Genomic DNA, 19,106 nt, shown 5'->3' with positions numbered 1-19,106 from the left:
CAGGCCTGTGAGGCACTCATATAAATCTCGCCTGATCGAGCACTGAGCGAGCAAGTGTGCTTGAATACAAGAGGCATGCTCCTCTGGCTCAGGCGCAAGAGATGGCAGGCCCTTCAGTGCTTCTGGTCTGGAAGTCTACGGTGCAAGGGCCCAGGTCCTGCGGAGGCGTACAACTACCAGAAAGGGTCTGCTTTTCTCATCAGCGCCAAAGTTCAGCTTGCTAGCATAGGGCTTCTTGACTACCTCTTGCCTTGCTAGAGGCAAAAAAAAAACCCTTGGCACAAAACATCAATTGCTATGGCACGCTTAGAAGGAGAGTCTCCAAGTGGCCCTGCTTTTTCACAAAGACACTTCAGAAGATGTTTGAAAGGCTTTTGCAGCAGCAGGCTCGTTGGTCTAGGGGTATGATTCTCGCTTTGGGTGTGAGAGGTCCCGGGTTCAAATCCCTGACGAGCCCGTGCCTTCATAGGTTCGATCTGTTTTTAAACAGGAGTATTTCTGCTTTCCACTCTTGTAAGATGCCATGGTGGAATGCATTGCATGCTTTCTACTGGTGTCGAGGCAGTTCGGCATGATGAAGGAGTGCGGGATTTCTTTCTAACTGCTTTTTTGTGTTGGAGCAGCACTTCTCGTTGGAACATGAAATGCACAGTGCTTCTCCAAAGTAATTGCAGGGCTGGTTTTGAAATCACCTCTTGGAATGAAAGTGATCCCAGTTCCTTTCTTCCAAAGGAAGAGATCCTGTCAGAAAGGCTCAGCTTTGAGCGTCATGAATATTGTCCCTTAGTCCTTGCATTCCAGTCCAAAGCATAGCCACATAAAGAAAGCAGGTGTGTCTGTTTCCAGTGCAGTGGTTCCAGTCCAATGCATAGCCACATGAAGCAAGTAAGCAGGCATGTCTGTTTCTGTAGTGTAGTGGTTATCACGTTCGCCTTACACGCGAAAGGTCCCTGGTTCGAGGCCAGGCAGAAACAGCAAGTTGCTGTGCTTTATCACATTATTTGCATTTACCACCTCACCTGACAGGTAAATTGAAATTAAAGAGGCTGTGTCTATCCCTCACCATCGTGAGGTACTACGCTCCAAGGGCATCGGTCTCAACTCACCAAGAGAAGACGATACACCTTACGGCAGTCAGTTGCTCCCTTTTTGACCTTTCCATTGAAGCCTGGGCCTACTGTGGTCAAGCCAGCCAAGGAAGGAAGGTATGAGAGCGAAAATGGCTTTCCTACCTTCACCAAGAACATACACCTTGAGCAAAGAAAGGGCCAGACTTACAAGGCCCTATCGCCACCGGCACATCATCTTTAGTGACGCCCCGGTGGCACTATGTACTGTGCCGTATTTACAAGACGCCGTTCAACCACGTTTTGTGGCTTAACACCACCTTGTAAATACGGCCCCGTCACACGCAGCCCTTTCCCTGGAAGGGGCGTGCAATGGGCGTTGCTCTGGGTGGGCCACTGCAACACCATAGCATTTTGATGCTGCTCCAGTTTTACGAGTTTTTGTAAATCTGTGGCAGCGCCAAAAACCAAGCGCCATACAATGGGTGTCGTTATAGTGGAGAAACGAGCAGAAATGTTTTCATTTCTCCTCATTTTTGCTCTTTCTATGTGTGCTGCACGAACATATCGCCACTGAAGATTTCTGTTGTGCAGGAAGGTGTGCCTTCCTGAACAAAAACAATTTCCCCCTCCACGCAGCCATCCTTGTACCATGGCGCAAGGATGGCTGCGTTGGTGCTCGGCAGCTAATTTAGAGCTGGCGCAGAGGGAAGCACAGGGGTGCGCTGTATTCTACTAAATACGGCGCTTCCCTGCATTTTGAAAATGACTGAGTGCGAGGCTGCCAAATTTGGCAGAGCGTCTCACTCAGTCATCCTCTTGTAATTATGGGCCAAAAGGTCTAAAGGATAGAGGCGTTTTATGTCATGTTCGATGACGACCATGGAAATGACTCTAGTCATATTGCAGAAGAGAGAACCATGTGCATTTTCTTGCCTTGCGATGTATTCGCCCACTCTCTGCCCTCAACCCTAGGAGCAGGGTCTGAGCAGTGGTGCTTCTGTGCCCTCGCTCGTTGGTGTCCGGGTCCAAATCCCCAACACACCCTTTTTAGCAGAAAACACACAAATTTTACTCAAAATACACAAAGCTTGAAGATTCCTCATTCCACTCAAAGCATTGTTGTGCAAAATATTTTTAGCCTCAGGAGAAAAAAAGGATCACCATGCCTTGGCTTCCTTCCTGCTTGCTTTCAGTGTGCTCTGTGTGATGCTTTCACAGGCTCTGGTTTCAGGCATTTAGGCATCAGATATTTGTCTCTACCCGCAGCTGTGACTTTTCAGTACATCTGAGTGTACGCTTGCTGGCTGACAACGCTGCAATTTTCACACTTACTCCTCGCTTTGCGAGCAACTGCTGATCAAGTATAGAGGCAATCGGGCAAACATATGAGGGGAATTTTGCTCCTTCAGTCAAGCCCTCATGCTTGTTTCTGTAGTGTAGTGGTTATCACGTTCGCCTAACACGCGAAAGGTCCCCGGTTCGAGACCGGGCAGAAACAATGGGCAGTGTCTGCTTTTGTGTTTGCTCCCTAAAAGCTTAGTCTCACTCAGGGATGGCCTTTAAAAACTTGTGACCTGTGTAAAACTTGTATTACTATTGCAGGCCGGTAAAAAGTTATCTGCATCTTTGCGTAGTCGTGCATGTGCCTGGTTTCTTATTCTGTTTTTTACTTTTTTTTTTCTTGGCCATGTTATATTGTGGGGCCTTTAAACCTGTCACCTTGATAGGAACATTGCAAGCGGCAGCATCGACAAGTGCAGACTGAGGAGTCAGACCTAAACACAGACTCAGCTGTCAGGATGGTCGAGTGGTCTAAGGCGGCAGCCTCAAGAGAGCTTGATCTTCAGTTAAGCTAAGCATCCTGGTTTGCTCATGTAGTTGTGGGTTCATATCGCACTTCTGATAGGTCTATTTTCTGCCCTTAAATCTTCCTCTGCTTGCACAGCCAGCTCCCCACAACACTATCTTTGCAAGCTGCTGTAGCATATTAAAAGAAATCCACCAACCCTCCGGCTGGGCCCTCAATCAGCATTCCATGTATTTCTGGAAGGGGCATCTCAGTCACGCCTTCTGTTAGAGCTGCACCTTATCACTGTAACTACCATGCTGGTTTCTACTTAAGCAGTTGATTCCATCGTTTGAAGTGAGGCTCTCCTGCCACTTTTGGGCAGAGAAGGCACTGCCCCTGCAACAACAACAGGCAGACAAGCTCAACCTGGGTTTCCTGGTTAGGTGGGCGGAGCAGAATGGCAATGGTCCCTCCTTGTGACTTGAAATTAACATGAAGAAGACAGAGAGGCAGCTGGGAGTAGGCAGTACCCATGCACCCCTGAACACTGTCTTGCGATTTTCACCCAATTCTGAAATGAGTCGGGAGGAAAGGAGGTGATTTTCCTATCGAAGGCCATTCTGGGAATTCAGCCACCCCGCGTCTCCCAGGTGAGTGTTTCAGGCCTGTGAGGCACTCATATAAATCTCGCCTGATCAAGCACTGAGTGAGCAAGTGTGCTTGAATACAAGAGGCGTGCTCCTCTGGCTCAGGCGCAAGAGATGGCAGGCCCTTCAGTGCTTCTGGTCTGGAAGTCTACGGTGCAAGGGCCCAGGTCCTGCGGAGGCGTACAACTACCAGAAAGGGTCTGCTTTTCTCATCAGCGCCACAGTTCAGCTTGCTAGCATAGGGCTTCTTGACTACCTCTTACCTTGCTAGAGGCAAAAAAAAAAACCTTGGCACAAAACATCAATTGCTATGGCACGCTTAGAAGGAGAGTCTCCAAGTGGCCCTGCTTTTTCACAAAGACACTTCAGAAGATGTTTGAAAGGCTTTTGCAGCAGCAGGCTCGTTGGTCTAGGGGTATGATTCTCGCTTTGGGTGTGAGAGGTCCCGGGTTCAAATCCCGGACGAGCCCGTGCCTTCATAGGTTCGATCTGTTTTTAAACAGGAGTATTTCTGCTTTCCACTCTTGTAAGATGCCATGGTGGAATGCATTGCATGCTTTCTACTGGTGTCGAGGCAGTTCGGCATGATGAAGGAGTGCGGGATTTCTTTCTAACTGCTTTTTTGTGTTGGAGCAGCACTTCTCGTTGGAACATGAAATGCACAGTGCTTCTCCAAAGTAATTGCAGGGCTGGTTTTGAAATCACCTCTTGGAATGAAAGTGATCCCAGTTCCTTTCTTCCAAAGGAAGAGATCCTGTCAGAAAGGCTCAGCTTTGAGCGTCATGAATATTGTCCCTTAGTCCTTGCATTCCAGTCCAAAGCATAGCCACATAAAGAAAGCAGGTGTGTCTGTTTCCAGTGCAGTGGTTCCAGTCCAATGCATAGCCACATGAAGCAAGTAAGCAGGCATGTCTGTTTCTATAGTGTAGTGGTTATCACGTTCGCCTTACACGCGAAAGGTCCCTGGTTCGAGACCGGGCAGAAACAGCAAGTTGCTGTGCTTTATCACATTATTTGCATTTACCACCTCACCTGACAGGTAAATTGAAATTAAAGAGGCTGTGTCTATCCCTCACCATCGTGAGGTACTACGCTCCAAGGGCATCGGTCTCAACTCACCAAGAGAAGACGATACACCTTACGGCAGTCAGTTGCTCCCTTTTTGACCTTTCCATTGAAGCCTGGGCCTACTGTGGTCAAGCCAGCCAAGGAAGGAAGGTATGAGAGCGAAAATGGCTTTCCTACCTTCACCAAGAACATACACCTTGAGCAAAGAAAGGGCCAGACTTACAAGGCCCTATCGCCACCGGCACATCATCTTTAGTGACGCCCCGGTGGCACTATGTACTGTGCCGTATTTACAAGACGCCGTTCAACCACGTTTTGTGGCTTAACACCACCTTGTAAATACGGCCCCTTCACACGCAGCCCTTTCCCTGGAAGGGGCGTGCAATGGGCGTTGCTCTGGGTGGGCCACTGCAACACCATAGCATTTTGATGCTGCTCCAGTTTTACGAGTTTTTGTAAATCTGTGGCAGCGCCAAAATCCAAGCGCAATACAATGGGTGTCGTTATAGTGGAGAAACGAGCAGAACTGTTTTCATTTCTCCTCATTTTTGCTCTTTCTATGTGTGCTGCACGAACATATCGCCACTGAAGATTTCTGTTGTGCAGGAAGGTGTGCCTTCCTGAACAAAAACAATTTCCCCCTCCACGCAGCCATCCTTGTACCATGGCGCAAGGATGGCTGCGTTGGTGCTCGGCAGCTAATTTAGAGCTGGCGCAGAGGGAAGCACAGGGGTGCGCTGTATTCTACTAAATACGGCGCTTCCCTGCATTTTGAAAATGACTGAGTGCGAGGCTGCCAAATTTGGCAGAGCGTCTCACTCAGTCATCCTCTTGTAATTATGGGCCAAAAGGTCTAAAGGATAGAGGCGTTTTATGTCATGTTCGATGACGACCATGGAAATGACTCTAGTCATATTGCAGAAGAGAGAACCATGTGCATTTTCTTGCCTTGCGATGTATTCGCCCACTCTCTGCCCTCAACCCTAGGAGCAGGGTCTGAGCAGTGGTGCTTCTGTGCCCTCGCTCGTTGGTGTCCGGGTCCAAATCCCCAACACACCCTTTTTAGCAGAAAACACACAAATTTTACTCAAAATACACAAAGCTTGAAGATTCCTCATTCCACTCAAAGCATTGTTGTGCAAAATATTTTTAGCCTCAGGAGAAAAAAAGGATCACCATGCCTTGGCTTCCTTCCTGCTTGCTTTCAGTGTGCTCTGTGTGATGCTTTCACAGGCTCTGGTTTCAGGCATTTAGGCATCAGATATTTGTCTCTACCCGCAGCTGTGACTTTTCAGTACATCTGAGTGTACGCTTGCTGGCTGACAACGCTGCAATTTTCACACTTACTCCTCGCTTTGCGAGCAACTGCTGATCAAGTATAGAGGCAATCGGGCAAACATATGAGGGGAATTTTGCTCCTTCAGTCAAGCCCTCATGCTTGTTTCTGTAGTGTAGTGGTTATCACGTTCGCCTAACACGCGAAAAGTCCCCGGTTCGAGACCGGGCAGAAACAATGGGCAGTGTCTGCTTTTGTGTTTGCTCCCTAAAAGCTTAGTCTCACTCAGGGATGGCCTTTAAAAACTTGTGACCTGTGTAAAACTTGTATTACTATTGCAGGCCGGTAAAAAGTTATCTGCATCTTTGCGTAGTCGTGCATGTGCCTGGTTTCTTATTCTGTTTTTTACTTTTTTTTTTCTTGGCCATGTTATATTGTGGGGCCTTTAAACCTGTCACCTTGATAGGAACATTGCAAGCGGCAGCATCGACAAGTGCAGACTGAGGAGTCAGACCTAAACACAGACTCAGCTGTCAGGATGGCCGAGTGGTCTAAGGCGGCAGCCTCAAGAGAGCTTGATCTTCAGTTAAGCTAAGCATCCTGGTTTGCTCATGTAGTTGTGGGTTCAAATCGCACTTCTGATAGGTCTATTTTCTGCCCTTAAATCTTCCTCTGCTTGCACAGCCAGCTCCCCACAACACTATCTTTGCAAGCTGCTGTAGCATATGAAAAGAAATCCACCAACCCTCCGGCTGGGCCCTCAATCAGCATTCCATGTATTTCTGGAAGGGGCATCTCAGTCACGCCTTCTGTTAGAGCTGCACCTTATCACTGTAACTACCATGCTGGTTTCTACTTAAGCAGTTGATTCCATCGTTTGAAGTGAGGCTCTCCTGCCACTTTTGGGCAAAGAAGGCACTGCCCCTGCAACAACAACAGGCAGACAAGCTCAACCTGGGTTTCCTGGTTAGGTGGGCGGAGCAGAATGGCAATGGTCCCTCCTTGTGACTTGAAATTAACATGAAGAAGACAGAGAGGCAGCTGGGAGTAGGCAGTACCCATGCACCCCTGAACACTGTCTTGCGATTTTCACCCAATTCTGAAATGAGTCGGGAGGAAAGGAGGTGATTTTCCTATCGAAGGCCATTCTGGGAATTCAGCCACCCCGCGTCTCCCAGGTGAGTGTTTCAGGCCTGTGAGGCACTCATATAAATCTCGCCTGATCGAGCACTGAGCGAGCAAGTGTGCTTGAATACAAGAGGCATGCTCCTCTGGCTCAGGCGCAAGAGATGGCAGGCCCTTCAGTGCTTCTGGTCTGGAAGTCTACGGTGCAAGGGCCCAGGTCCTGCGGAGGCGTACAACTACCAGAAAGGGTCTGCTTTTCTCATCAGCGCCAAAGTTCAGCTTGCTAGCATAGGGCTTCTTGACTACCTCTTGCCTTGCTAGAGGCAAAAAAAAAACCCTTGGCACAAAACATCAATTGCTATGGCACGCTTAGAAGGAGAGTCTCCAAGTGGCCCTGCTTTTTCACAAAGACACTTCAGAAGATGTTTGAAAGGCTTTTGCAGCAGCAGGCTCGTTGGTCTAGGGGTATGATTCTCGCTTTGGGTGTGAGAGGTCCCGGGTTCAAATCCCTGACGAGCCCGTGCCTTCATAGGTTCGATCTGTTTTTAAACAGGAGTATTTCTGCTTTCCACTCTTGTAAGATGCCATGGTGGAATGCATTGCATGCTTTCTACTGGTGTCGAGGCAGTTCGGCATGATGAAGGAGTGCGGGATTTCTTTCTAACTGCTTTTTTGTGTTGGAGCAGCACTTCTCGTTGGAACATGAAATGCACAGTGCTTCTCCAAAGTAATTGCAGGGCTGGTTTTGAAATCACCTCTTGGAATGAAAGTGATCCCAGTTCCTTTCTTCCAAAGGAAGAGATCCTGTCAGAAAGGCTCAGCTTTGAGCGTCATGAATATTGTCCCTTAGTCCTTGCATTCCAGTCCAAAGCATAGCCACATAAAGAAAGCAGGTGTGTCTGTTTCCAGTGCAGTGGTTCCAGTCCAATGCATAGCCACATGAAGCAAGTAAGCAGGCATGTCTGTTTCTGTAGTGTAGTGGTTATCACGTTCGCCTTACACGCGAAAGGTCCCTGGTTCGAGGCCAGGCAGAAACAGCAAGTTGCTGTGCTTTATCACATTATTTGCATTTACCACCTCACCTGACAGGTAAATTGAAATTAAAGAGGCTGTGTCTATCCCTCACCATCGTGAGGTACTACGCTCCAAGGGCATCGGTCTCAACTCACCAAGAGAAGACGATACACCTTACGGCAGTCAGTTGCTCCCTTTTTGACCTTTCCATTGAAGCCTGGGCCTACTGTGGTCAAGCCAGCCAAGGAAGGAAGGTATGAGAGCGAAAATGGCTTTCCTACCTTCACCAAGAACATACACCTTGAGCAAAGAAAGGGCCAGACTTACAAGGCCCTATCGCCACCGGCACATCATCTTTAGTGACGCCCCGGTGGCACTATGTACTGTGCCGTATTTACAAGACGCCGTTCAACCACGTTTTGTGGCTTAACACCACCTTGTAAATACGGCCCCGTCACACGCAGCCCTTTCCCTGGAAGGGGCGTGCAATGGGCGTTGCTCTGGGTGGGCCACTGCAACACCATAGCATTTTGATGCTGCTCCAGTTTTACGAGTTTTTGTAAATCTGTGGCAGCGCCAAAAACCAAGCGCCATACAATGGGTGTCGTTATAGTGGAGAAACGAGCAGAAATGTTTTCATTTCTCCTCATTTTTGCTCTTTCTATGTGTGCTGCACGAACATATCGCCACTGAAGATTTCTGTTGTGCAGGAAGGTGTGCCTTCCTGAACAAAAACAATTTCCCCCTCCACGCAGCCATCCTTGTACCATGGCGCAAGGATGGCTGCGTTGGTGCTCGGCAGCTAATTTAGAGCTGGCGCAGAGGGAAGCACAGGGGTGCGCTGTATTCTACTAAATACGGCGCTTCCCTGCATTTTGAAAATGACTGAGTGCGAGGCTGCCAAATTTGGCAGAGCGTCTCACTCAGTCATCCTCTTGTAATTATGGGCCAAAAGGTCTAAAGGATAGAGGCGTTTTATGTCATGTTCGATGACGACCATGGAAATGACTCTAGTCATATTGCAGAAGAGAGAACCATGTGCATTTTCTTGCCTTGCGATGTATTCGCCCACTCTCTGCCCTCAACCCTAGGAGCAGGGTCTGAGCAGTGGTGCTTCTGTGCCCTCGCTCGTTGGTGTCCGGGTCCAAATCCCCAACACACCCTTTTTAGCAGAAAACACACAAATTTTACTCAAAATACACAAAGCTTGAAGATTCCTCATTCCACTCAAAGCATTGTTGTGCAAAATATTTTTAGCCTCAGGAGAAAAAAAGGATCACCATGCCTTGGCTTCCTTCCTGCTTGCTTTCAGTGTGCTCTGTGTGATGCTTTCACAGGCTCTGGTTTCAGGCATTTAGGCATCAGATATTTGTCTCTACCCGCAGCTGTGACTTTTCAGTACATCTGAGTGTACGCTTGCTGGCTGACAACGCTGCAATTTTCACACTTACTCCTCGCTTTGCGAGCAACTGCTGATCAAGTATAGAGGCAATCGGGCAAACATATGAGGGGAATTTTGCTCCTTCAGTCAAGCCCTCATGCTTGTTTCTGTAGTGTAGTGGTTATCACGTTCGCCTAACACGCGAAAGGTCCCCGGTTCGAGACCGGGCAGAAACAATGGGCAGTGTCTGCTTTTGTGTTTGCTCCCTAAAAGCTTAGTCTCACTCAGGGATGGCCTTTAAAAACTTGTGACCTGTGTAAAACTTGTATTACTATTGCAGGCCGGTAAAAAGTTATCTGCATCTTTGCGTAGTCGTGCATGTGCCTGGTTTCTTATTCTGTTTTTTACTTTTTTTTTTCTTGGCCATGTTATATTGTGGGGCCTTTAAACCTGTCACCTTGATAGGAACATTGCAAGCGGCAGCATCGACAAGTGCAGACTGAGGAGTCAGACCTAAACACAGACTCAGCTGTCAGGATGGTCGAGTGGTCTAAGGCGGCAGCCTCAAGAGAGCTTGATCTTCAGTTAAGCTAAGCATCCTGGTTTGCTCATGTAGTTGTGGGTTCATATCGCACTTCTGATAGGTCTATTTTCTGCCCTTAAATCTTCCTCTGCTTGCACAGCCAGCTCCCCACAACACTATCTTTGCAAGCTGCTGTAGCATATTAAAAGAAATCCACCAACCCTCCGGCTGGGCCCTCAATCAGCATTCCATGTATTTCTGGAAGGGGCATCTCAGTCACGCCTTCTGTTAGAGCTGCACCTTATCACTGTAACTACCATGCTGGTTTCTACTTAAGCAGTTGATTCCATCGTTTGAAGTGAGGCTCTCCTGCCACTTTTGGGCAGAGAAGGCACTGCCCCTGCAACAACAACAGGCAGACAAGCTCAACCTGGGTTTCCTGGTTAGGTGGGCGGAGCAGAATGGCAATGGTCCCTCCTTGTGACTTGAAATTAACATGAAGAAGACAGAGAGGCAGCTGGGAGTAGGCAGTACCCATGCACCCCTGAACACTGTCTTGCGATTTTCACCCAATTCTGAAATGAGTCGGGAGGAAAGGAGGTGATTTTCCTATCGAAGGCCATTCTGGGAATTCAGCCACCCCGCGTCTCCCAGGTGAGTGTTTCAGGCCTGTGAGGCACTCATATAAATCTCGCCTGATCAAGCACTGAGTGAGCAAGTGTGCTTGAATACAAGAGGCGTGCTCCTCTGGCTCAGGCGCAAGAGATGGCAGGCCCTTCAGTGCTTCTGGTCTGGAAGTCTACGGTGCAAGGGCCCAGGTCCTGCGGAGGCGTACAACTACCAGAAAGGGTCTGCTTTTCTCATCAGCGCCACAGTTCAGCTTGCTAGCATAGGGCTTCTTGACTACCTCTTACCTTGCTAGAGGCAAAAAAAAAAACCTTGGCACAAAACATCAATTGCTATGGCACGCTTAGAAGGAGAGTCTCCAAGTGGCCCTGCTTTTTCACAAAGACACTTCAGAAGATGTTTGAAAGGCTTTTGCAGCAGCAGGCTCGTTGGTCTAGGGGTATGATTCTCGCTTTGGGTGTGAGAGGTCCCGGGTTCAAATCCCGGACGAGCCCGTGCCTTCATAGGTTCGATCTGTTTTTAAACAGGAGTATTTCTGCTTTCCACTCTTGTAAGATGCCATGGTGGAATGCATTGCATGCTTTCTACTGGTGTCGAGGCAGTTCGGCATGATGAAGGAGTGCGGGATTTCTTTCTAACTGCTTTTTTGTGTTGGAGCAGCACTTCTCGTTGGAACATGAAATGCACAGTGCTTCTCCAAAGTAATTGCAGGGCTGGTTTTGAAATCACCTCTTGGAATGAAAGTGATCCCAGTTCCTTTCTTCCAAAGGAAGAGATCCTGTCAGAAAGGCTCAGCTTTGAGCGTCATGAATATTGTCCCTTAGTCCTTGCATTCCAGTCCAAAGCATAGCCACATAAAGAAAGCAGGTGTGTCTGTTTCCAGTGCAGTGGTTCCAGTCCAATGCATAGCCACATGAAGCAAGTAAGCAGGCATGTCTGTTTCTATAGTGTAGTGGTTATCACGTTCGCCTTACACGCGAAAGGTCCCTGGTTCGAGACCGGGCAGAAACAGCAAGTTGCTGTGCTTTATCACATTATTTGCATTTACCACCTCACCTGACAGGTAAATTGAAATTAAAGAGGCTGTGTCTATCCCTCACCATCGTGAGGTACTACGCTCCAAGGGCATCGGTCTCAACTCACCAAGAGAAGACGATACACCTTACGGCAGTCAGTTGCTCCCTTTTTGACCTTTCCATTGAAGCCTGGGCCTACTGTGGTCAAGCCAGCCAAGGAAGGAAGGTATGAGAGCGAAAATGGCTTTCCTACCTTCACCAAGAACATACACCTTGAGCAAAGAAAGGGCCAGACTTACAAGGCCCTATCGCCACCGGCACATCATCTTTAGTGACGCCCCGGTGGCACTATGTACTGTGCCGTATTTACAAGACGCCGTTCAACCACGTTTTGTGGCTTAACACCACCTTGTAAATACGGCCCCTTCACACGCAGCCCTTTCCCTGGAAGGGGCGTGCAATGGGCGTTGCTCTGGGTGGGCCACTGCAACACCATAGCATTTTGATGCTGCTCCAGTTTTACGAGTTTTTGTAAATCTGTGGCAGCGCCAAAATCCAAGCGCAATACAATGGGTGTCGTTATAGTGGAGAAACGAGCAGAACTGTTTTCATTTCTCCTCATTTTTGCTCTTTCTATGTGTGCTGCACGAACATATCGCCACTGAAGATTTCTGTTGTGCAGGAAGGTGTGCCTTCCTGAACAAAAACAATTTCCCCCTCCACGCAGCCATCCTTGTACCATGGCGCAAGGATGGCTGCGTTGGTGCTCGGCAGCTAATTTAGAGCTGGCGCAGAGGGAAGCACAGGGGTGCGCTGTATTCTACTAAATACGGCGCTTCCCTGCATTTTGAAAATGACTGAGTGCGAGGCTGCCAAATTTGGCAGAGCGTCTCACTCAGTCATCCTCTTGTAATTATGGGCCAAAAGGTCTAAAGGATAGAGGCGTTTTATGTCATGTTCGATGACGACCATGGAAATGACTCTAGTCATATTGCAGAAGAGAGAACCATGTGCATTTTCTTGCCTTGCGATGTATTCGCCCACTCTCTGCCCTCAACCCTAGGAGCAGGGTCTGAGCAGTGGTGCTTCTGTGCCCTCGCTCGTTGGTGTCCGGGTCCAAATCCCCAACACACCCTTTTTAGCAGAAAACACACAAATTTTACTCAAAATACACAAAGCTTGAAGATTCCTCATTCCACTCAAAGCATTGTTGTGCAAAATATTTTTAGCCTCAGGAGAAAAAAAGGATCACCATGCCTTGGCTTCCTTCCTGCTTGCTTTCAGTGTGCTCTGTGTGATGCTTTCACAGGCTCTGGTTTCAGGCATTTAGGCATCAGATATTTGTCTCTACCCGCAGCTGTGACTTTTCAGTACATCTGAGTGTACGCTTGCTGGCTGACAACGCTGCAATTTTCACACTTACTCCTCGCTTTGCGAGCAACTGCTGATCAAGTATAGAGGCAATCGGGCAAACATATGAGGGGAATTTTGCTCCTTCAGTCAAGCCCTCATGCTTGTTTCTGTAGTGTAGTGGTTATCACGTTCGCCTAACACGCGAAAAGTCCCCGGTTCGAGACCGGGCAGAAACAATGGGCAGTGTCTGCTTTTGTGTTTGCTCCCTAAAAGCTTAGTCTCACTCAGGGATGGCCTTTAAAAACTTGTGACCTGTGTAAAACTTGTATTACTATTGCAGGCCGGTAAAAAGTTATCTGCATCTTTGCGTAGTCGTGCATGTGCCTGGTTTCTTATTCTGTTTTTTACTTTTTTTTTTCTTGGCCATGTTATATTGTGGGGCCTTTAAACCTGTCACCTTGATAGGAACATTGCAAGCGGCAGCATCGACAAGTGCAGACTGAGGAGTCAGACCTAAACACAGACTCAGCTGTCAGGATGGCCGAGTGGTCTAAGGCGGCAGCCTCAAGAGAGCTTGATCTTCAGTTAAGCTAAGCATCCTGGTTTGCTCATGTAGTTGTGGGTTCAAATCGCACTTCTGATAGGTCTATTTTCTGCCCTTAAATCTTCCTCTGCTTGCACAGCCAGCTCCCCACAACACTATCTTTGCAAGCTGCTGTAGCATATGAAAAGAAATCCACCAACCCTCCGGCTGGGCCCTCAATCAGCATTCCATGTATTTCTGGAAGGGGCATCTCAGTCACGCCTTCTGTTAGAGCTGCACCTTATCACTGTAACTACCATGCTGGTTTCTACTTAAGCAGTTGATTCCATCGTTTGAAGTGAGGCTCTCCTGCCACTTTTGGGCAAAGAAGGCACTGCCCCTGCAACAACAACAGGCAGACAAGCTCAACCTGGGTTTCCTGGTTAGGTGGGCGGAGCAGAATGGCAATGGTCCCTCCTTGTGACTTGAAATTAACATGAAGAAGACAGAGAGGCAGCTGGGAGTAGGCAGTACCCATGCACCCCTGAACACTGTCTTGCGATTTTCACCCAATTCTGAAATGAGTCGGGAGGAAAGGAGGTGATTTTCCTATCGAAGGCCATTCTGGGAATTCAGCCACCCCGCGTCTCCCAGGTGAGTGTTTCAGGCCTGTGAGGCACTCATATAAATCTCGCCTGATCGAGCCTAATCGAGCACTGAGCGAGCAAGTGTGCTTGAATACAAGAGGCATGCTCCTCTGGCTCAGGCGCAAGAGATGGCAGGCCCTTCAGTGCTTCTGGTCTGGAAGTCTACGGTGCAAGGGCCCAGGTCCTGCGGAGGCGTACAACTACCAGAAAGGGTCTGCTTTTCTCATCAGCGCCACAGTTCAGCTTGCTAGCATAGGGCTTCTTGACTACCTCTTGCCTTGCTAGAGGCAAAAAAAAAACCCTTGGCACAAAACATCAATTGCTATGGCACGCTTAGAAGGAGAGTCTCCAAGTGGCCCTGCTTTTTCACAAAGACACTTCAGAAGATGTTTGAAAGGCTTTTGCAGCAGCAGGCTCGTTGGTCTAGGGGTATGATTCTCGCTTTGGGTGTGAGAGGTCCCGGGTTCAAATCCCGGACGAGCCCGTGCCTTCATAGGTTCGATCTGTTTTTAAACAGGAGTATTTCTGCTTTCCACTCTTGTAAGATGCCATGGTGGAATGCATTGCATGCTTTCTACTGGTGTCGAGGCAGTTCGGCATGATGAAGGAGTGCGGGATTTCTTTCTAACTGCTTTTTTGTGTTGGAGCAGCACTTCTCGTTGGAACATGAAATGCACAGTGCTTCTCCAAAGTAATTGCAGGGCTGGTTTTGAAATCACCTCTTGGAATGAAAGTGATCCCAGTTCCTTTCTTCCAAAGGAAGAGATCCTGTCAGAAAGGCTCAGCTTTGAGCGTCATGAATATTGTCCCTTAGTCCTTGCATTCCAGTCCAAAGCATAGCCACATAAAGAAAGCAGGTGTGTCTGTTTCCAGTGCAGTGGTTCCAGTCCAATGCATAGCCACATGAAGCAAGTAAGCAGGCATGTCTGTTTCTGTAGTGTAGTGGTTATCACGTTCGCCTTACACGCGAAAGGTCCCTGGTTTCGTGGCCAGGCAGAAACAGCAAGTTGCTGTGCTTTATCACATTATTTGCATTTACCACCTCACCTGACAGGTAAATTGAAATTAAAGAGGCTGTGTCTATCCCTCACCATCGTGAGGTACTACGCTCCAAGGGCATCGGTCTCAACTCACCAAGAATAGACGATACACCTTACGGCAGTCAGTTGCTCCCTTTTTGACCTTTCCATTGAAGCCTGGGCCTACTGTGGTCAAGCCAGCCAAGGAAGGAAGGTATGAGAGCGAAAATGGCTTTCCTACCTTCACCAAGAACATACACCTTGAGCAAAGAAAGGGCCAGACTTACAAGGCCCTATCGCCACCGGCACATCATCTTTAGTGACGCCCCGGTGGCACTATGTACTGTGCCGTATTTACAAGACGCCGTTCAACCACGTTTTGTGGCTTAACACCACCTTGTAAATACGGCCCCTTCACACGCAGCCCTTTCCCTGGAAGGGGCGTGCAATGGGCGTTGCTCTGGGTGGGCCACTGCAACACCATAGCATTTTGATGCTGCTCCAGTTTTACGAGTTTTTGTAAATCTGTGGCAGCGCCAAAAACCAAGCGCCATACAATGGGTGTCGTTATAGTGGAGAAACGAGCAGAAATGTTTTAATTTCTCCTCATTTTTGCTCTTTCTATGTGTGCTGCACGAACATATCGCCACTGAAGATTTCTGTTGTGCAGGAAGGTGTGCCTTCCTGAACAAAAACAATTTCCCCCTCCACGCAGCCATCCTTGTACCATGGCGCAAGGATGGCTGCGTTGGTGCTCGGCAGCTAATTTAGAGCTGGCGCAGAGGGAAGCACAGGGTTGCGCTGTATTCTACTAAATACGGCGCTTCCCTGCATTTTGAAAATGACTGAGTGCGAGGCTGCCAAATTTGGCAGAGCGTCTCACTCAGTCATCCTCTTGTAATTATGGGCCAAAAGGTCTAAAGGATAGAGGCGTTTTATGTCATGTTCGATGACGACCATGGAAATGACTCTAGTCATATTGCAGAAGAGAGAACCATGCGCATTTTCTTGCCTTGCGATGTATTCGCCCACTCTCTGCCCTCAACCCTAGGAGCAGGGTCTGAGCAGTGGTGCTTCTGTGCCCTCGCTCGTTGGTGTCCGGGTCCAAATCCCCAACACACCCTTTTTAGCAGAAAACACACAAATTTTACTCAAAATACACAAAGCTTGAAGATTCCTCATTCCACTCAAAGCATTGTTGTGCAAAATATTTTTAGCCTCAGGAGAAAAAAAGGATCACCATGCCTTGGCTTCCTTCCTGCTTGCTTTCAGTGTGCTCTGTGTGATGCTTTCACAGGCTCTGGTTTCAGGCATTTAGGCATCAGATATTTGTCTCTACCCGCAGCTGTGACTTTTCAGTACATCTGAGTGTACGCTTGCTGGCTGACAACGCTGCAATTTTCACACTTACTCCTCGCTTTGCGAGCAACTGCTGATCAAGTATAGAGGCAATCGGGCAAACATATGAGGGGAATTTTGCTCCTTCAGTCAAGCCCTCATGCTTGTTTCTGTAGTGTAGTGGTTATCACGTTCGCCTAACACGCGAAAGGTCCCCGGTTCGAGACCGGGCAGAAACAATGGGCAGTGTCTGCTTTTGTGTTTGCTCCCTAAAAGCTTAGTCTCACTCAGGGATGGCCTTTAAAAACTTGTGACCTGTGTAAAACTTGTATTACTATTGCAGGCCGGTAAAAAGTTATCTGCATCTTTGCGTAGTCGTGCATGTGCCTGGTTTCTTATTCTGTTTTTTACTTTTTTTTTTCTTGGCCATGTTATATTGTGGGGCCTTTAAACCTGTCACCTTGATAGGAACATTGCAAGCGGCAGCATCGACAAGTGCAGACTGAGGAGTCAGACCTAAACACAGACTCAGCTGTCAGGATGGCCGAGTGGTCTAAGGCGGCAGTCTCAAGAGAGCTTGATCTTCAGTTAAGCTAAGCATCCTGGTTTGCTCATGTAGTTGTGGGTTCAAATCGCACTTCTGATAGGTCTATTTTCTGCCCTTAAATCTTCCTCTGCTTGCACAGCCAGCTCCCCACAACACTATCTTTGCAAGCTGCTGTAGCATATGAAAAGAAATCCACCAACCCTCCGGCTGGGCCCTCAATCAGCATTCCATGTATTTCTGGAAGGGGCATCTCAGTCACGCCTTCTGTTAGAGCTGCACCTTATCACTGTAACTACCATGCTGGTTTCTACTTAAGCAGTTGATTCCATCGTTTGAAGTGAGGCTCTCCTGCCACTTTTGGGCAGAGAAGGCACTGCCCCTGCAACAACAACAGGCAGACAAGCTCAACCTGGGTTTCCTGGTTAGGTGGGCGGAGCAGAATGGCAATGGTCCCTCCTTGTGACTTGAAATTAACATGAAGAAGACAGAGAGGCAGCTGGGAGTAGGCAGTACCCATGCACCCCTGAACACTGTCTTGCGATTTTCACCCAATTCTGAAATGAGTCGGGAGGAAAGGAGGTGATTTTCCTATCGAAGGCCATTCTGGGAATTCAGCCACCCCGCGTCTCCCAGGTGAGTGTTTCAGGCCTGTGAGGCACTCATATAAATCTCGCCTGATCGAGCACTGAGCGAGCAAGTGTGCTTGAATACAAGAGGCATGCTCCTCTGGCTCAGGCGCAAGAGATGGCAGGCCCTTCAGTGCTTCTGGTCTGGAAGTCTACGGTGCAAGGGCCCAGGTCCTGCGGAGGCGTACAACTACCAGAAAGGGTCTGCTTTTCTCATCAGCGCCACAGTTCAGCTTGCTAGCATAGGGCTTCTTGACTACCTCTTGCCTTGCTAGAGGCAAAAAAAAAACCCTTGGCACAAAACATCAATTGCTATGGCACGCTTAGAAGGAGAGTCTCCAAGTGGCCCTGCTTTTTCACAAAGACACTTCAGAAGATGTTTGAAAGGCTTTTGCAGCAGCAGGCTCGTTGGTCTAGGGGTATGATTCTCGCTTTGGGTGTGAGAGGTCCCGGGTTCAAATCCCTGACGAGCCCGTGCCTTCATAGGTTCGATCTGTTTTTAAACAGGAGTATTTCTGCTTTCCACTCTTGTAAGATGCCATGGTGGAATGCATTGCATGCTTTCTACTGGTGTCGAGGCAGTTCGGCATGATGAAGGAGTGCGGGATTTCTTTCTAACTGCTTTTTTGTGTTGGAGCAGCACTTCTCGTTGGAACATGAAATGCACAGTGCTTCTCCAAAGTAATTGCAGGGCTGGTTTTGAAATCACCTCTTGGAATGAAAGTGATCCCAGTTCCTTTCTTCCAAAGGAAGAGATCCTGTCAGAAAGGCTCAGCTTTGAGCGTCATGAATATTGTCCCTTAGTCCTTGCATTCCAGTCCAAAGCATAGCCACATAAAGAAAGCAGGTGTGTCTGTTTCCAGTGCAGTGGTTCCAGTCCAATGCATAGCCACATGAAGCAAGTAAGCAGGCATGTCTGTTTCTGTAGTGTAGTGGTTATCACGTTCGCCTTACACGTGAAAGGTCCCTGGTTCGAGGCCAGGCAGAAACAGCAAGTTGCTGTGCTTTATCACATTATTTGCATTTACCACCTCACCTGACAGGTAAATTGAAATTAAAGAGGCTGTGTCTATCCCTCACCATCGTGAGGTACTACGCTCCAAGGGCATCGGTCTCAACTCACCAAGAGAAGACGATACACCTTACGGCAGTCAGTTGCTCCCTTTTTGACCTTTCCATTGAAGCCTGGGCCTACTGTGGTCAAGCCAGCCAAGGAAGGAAGGTATGAGAGCGAAAATGGCTTTCCTACCTTCACCAAGAACATACACCTTGAGCAAAGAAAGGGCCAGACTTACAAGGCCCTATCGCCACCGGCACATCATCTTTAGTGACGCCCCGGTGGCACTATGTACTGTGCCGTATTTACAAGACGCCGTTCAACCACGTTTTGTGGCTTAACACCACCTTGTAAATACGGCCCCGTCACACGCAGCCCTTTCCCTGGAAGGGGCGTGCAATGGGCGTTGCTCTGGGTGGGCCACTGCAACACCATAGCATTTTGATGCTGCTCCAGTTTT

At 48.4% G+C, this 19,106-nt stretch overlaps 13 non-coding genes across 13 annotated transcripts; all 13 read left to right on the top strand.

The window, feature by feature from the left end:
* Window positions 1–901: 901 nt before the first annotated feature.
* TRNAV-UAC (transfer RNA valine (anticodon UAC)) lies at window positions 902–974 on the top strand. Its single transcript has one exon. It is a non-coding gene; the product is annotated as a tRNA-Val (tRNA).
* A 1,521-nt stretch (window positions 975–2,495) lies between these two features.
* On the top strand, window positions 2,496–2,568 carry TRNAV-AAC (transfer RNA valine (anticodon AAC)). The gene has a single exon. It is a non-coding gene; the product is annotated as a tRNA-Val (tRNA).
* Window positions 2,569–3,904: 1,336 nt separating this feature from the next.
* On the top strand, window positions 3,905–3,976 carry TRNAP-UGG (transfer RNA proline (anticodon UGG)). The gene has a single exon. It is a non-coding gene; the product is annotated as a tRNA-Pro (tRNA).
* A 444-nt stretch (window positions 3,977–4,420) lies between these two features.
* Window positions 4,421–4,493, top strand: TRNAV-UAC (transfer RNA valine (anticodon UAC)). The gene has a single exon. It is a non-coding gene; the product is annotated as a tRNA-Val (tRNA).
* Window positions 4,494–6,014: 1,521 nt separating this feature from the next.
* TRNAV-AAC (transfer RNA valine (anticodon AAC)) lies at window positions 6,015–6,087 on the top strand. The gene has a single exon. It is a non-coding gene; the product is annotated as a tRNA-Val (tRNA).
* Window positions 6,088–7,939: 1,852 nt separating this feature from the next.
* On the top strand, window positions 7,940–8,012 carry TRNAV-UAC (transfer RNA valine (anticodon UAC)). Its single transcript has one exon. It is a non-coding gene; the product is annotated as a tRNA-Val (tRNA).
* A 1,521-nt stretch (window positions 8,013–9,533) lies between these two features.
* On the top strand, window positions 9,534–9,606 carry TRNAV-AAC (transfer RNA valine (anticodon AAC)). Its single transcript has one exon. It is a non-coding gene; the product is annotated as a tRNA-Val (tRNA).
* A 1,336-nt stretch (window positions 9,607–10,942) lies between these two features.
* On the top strand, window positions 10,943–11,014 carry TRNAP-UGG (transfer RNA proline (anticodon UGG)). The gene has a single exon. It is a non-coding gene; the product is annotated as a tRNA-Pro (tRNA).
* Window positions 11,015–11,458: 444 nt separating this feature from the next.
* On the top strand, window positions 11,459–11,531 carry TRNAV-UAC (transfer RNA valine (anticodon UAC)). Its single transcript has one exon. It is a non-coding gene; the product is annotated as a tRNA-Val (tRNA).
* Window positions 11,532–13,052: 1,521 nt separating this feature from the next.
* Window positions 13,053–13,125, top strand: TRNAV-AAC (transfer RNA valine (anticodon AAC)). Its single transcript has one exon. It is a non-coding gene; the product is annotated as a tRNA-Val (tRNA).
* A 1,346-nt stretch (window positions 13,126–14,471) lies between these two features.
* On the top strand, window positions 14,472–14,543 carry TRNAP-UGG (transfer RNA proline (anticodon UGG)). The gene has a single exon. It is a non-coding gene; the product is annotated as a tRNA-Pro (tRNA).
* A 2,039-nt stretch (window positions 14,544–16,582) lies between these two features.
* TRNAV-AAC (transfer RNA valine (anticodon AAC)) lies at window positions 16,583–16,655 on the top strand. The gene has a single exon. It is a non-coding gene; the product is annotated as a tRNA-Val (tRNA).
* A 1,852-nt stretch (window positions 16,656–18,507) lies between these two features.
* On the top strand, window positions 18,508–18,580 carry TRNAV-UAC (transfer RNA valine (anticodon UAC)). Its single transcript has one exon. It is a non-coding gene; the product is annotated as a tRNA-Val (tRNA).
* The last annotated feature ends 526 nt before the right edge of the window (window positions 18,581–19,106 follow it).

This window comes from Pleurodeles waltl, chromosome 10 (assembly GCF_031143425.1).
Source record: "Pleurodeles waltl isolate 20211129_DDA chromosome 10, aPleWal1.hap1.20221129, whole genome shotgun sequence".
NCBI classification, from domain to species: Eukaryota; Metazoa; Chordata; class Amphibia; order Caudata; family Salamandridae; genus Pleurodeles; species Pleurodeles waltl.
This window is presented reverse-complemented; position numbering and strand designations above follow the sequence as displayed.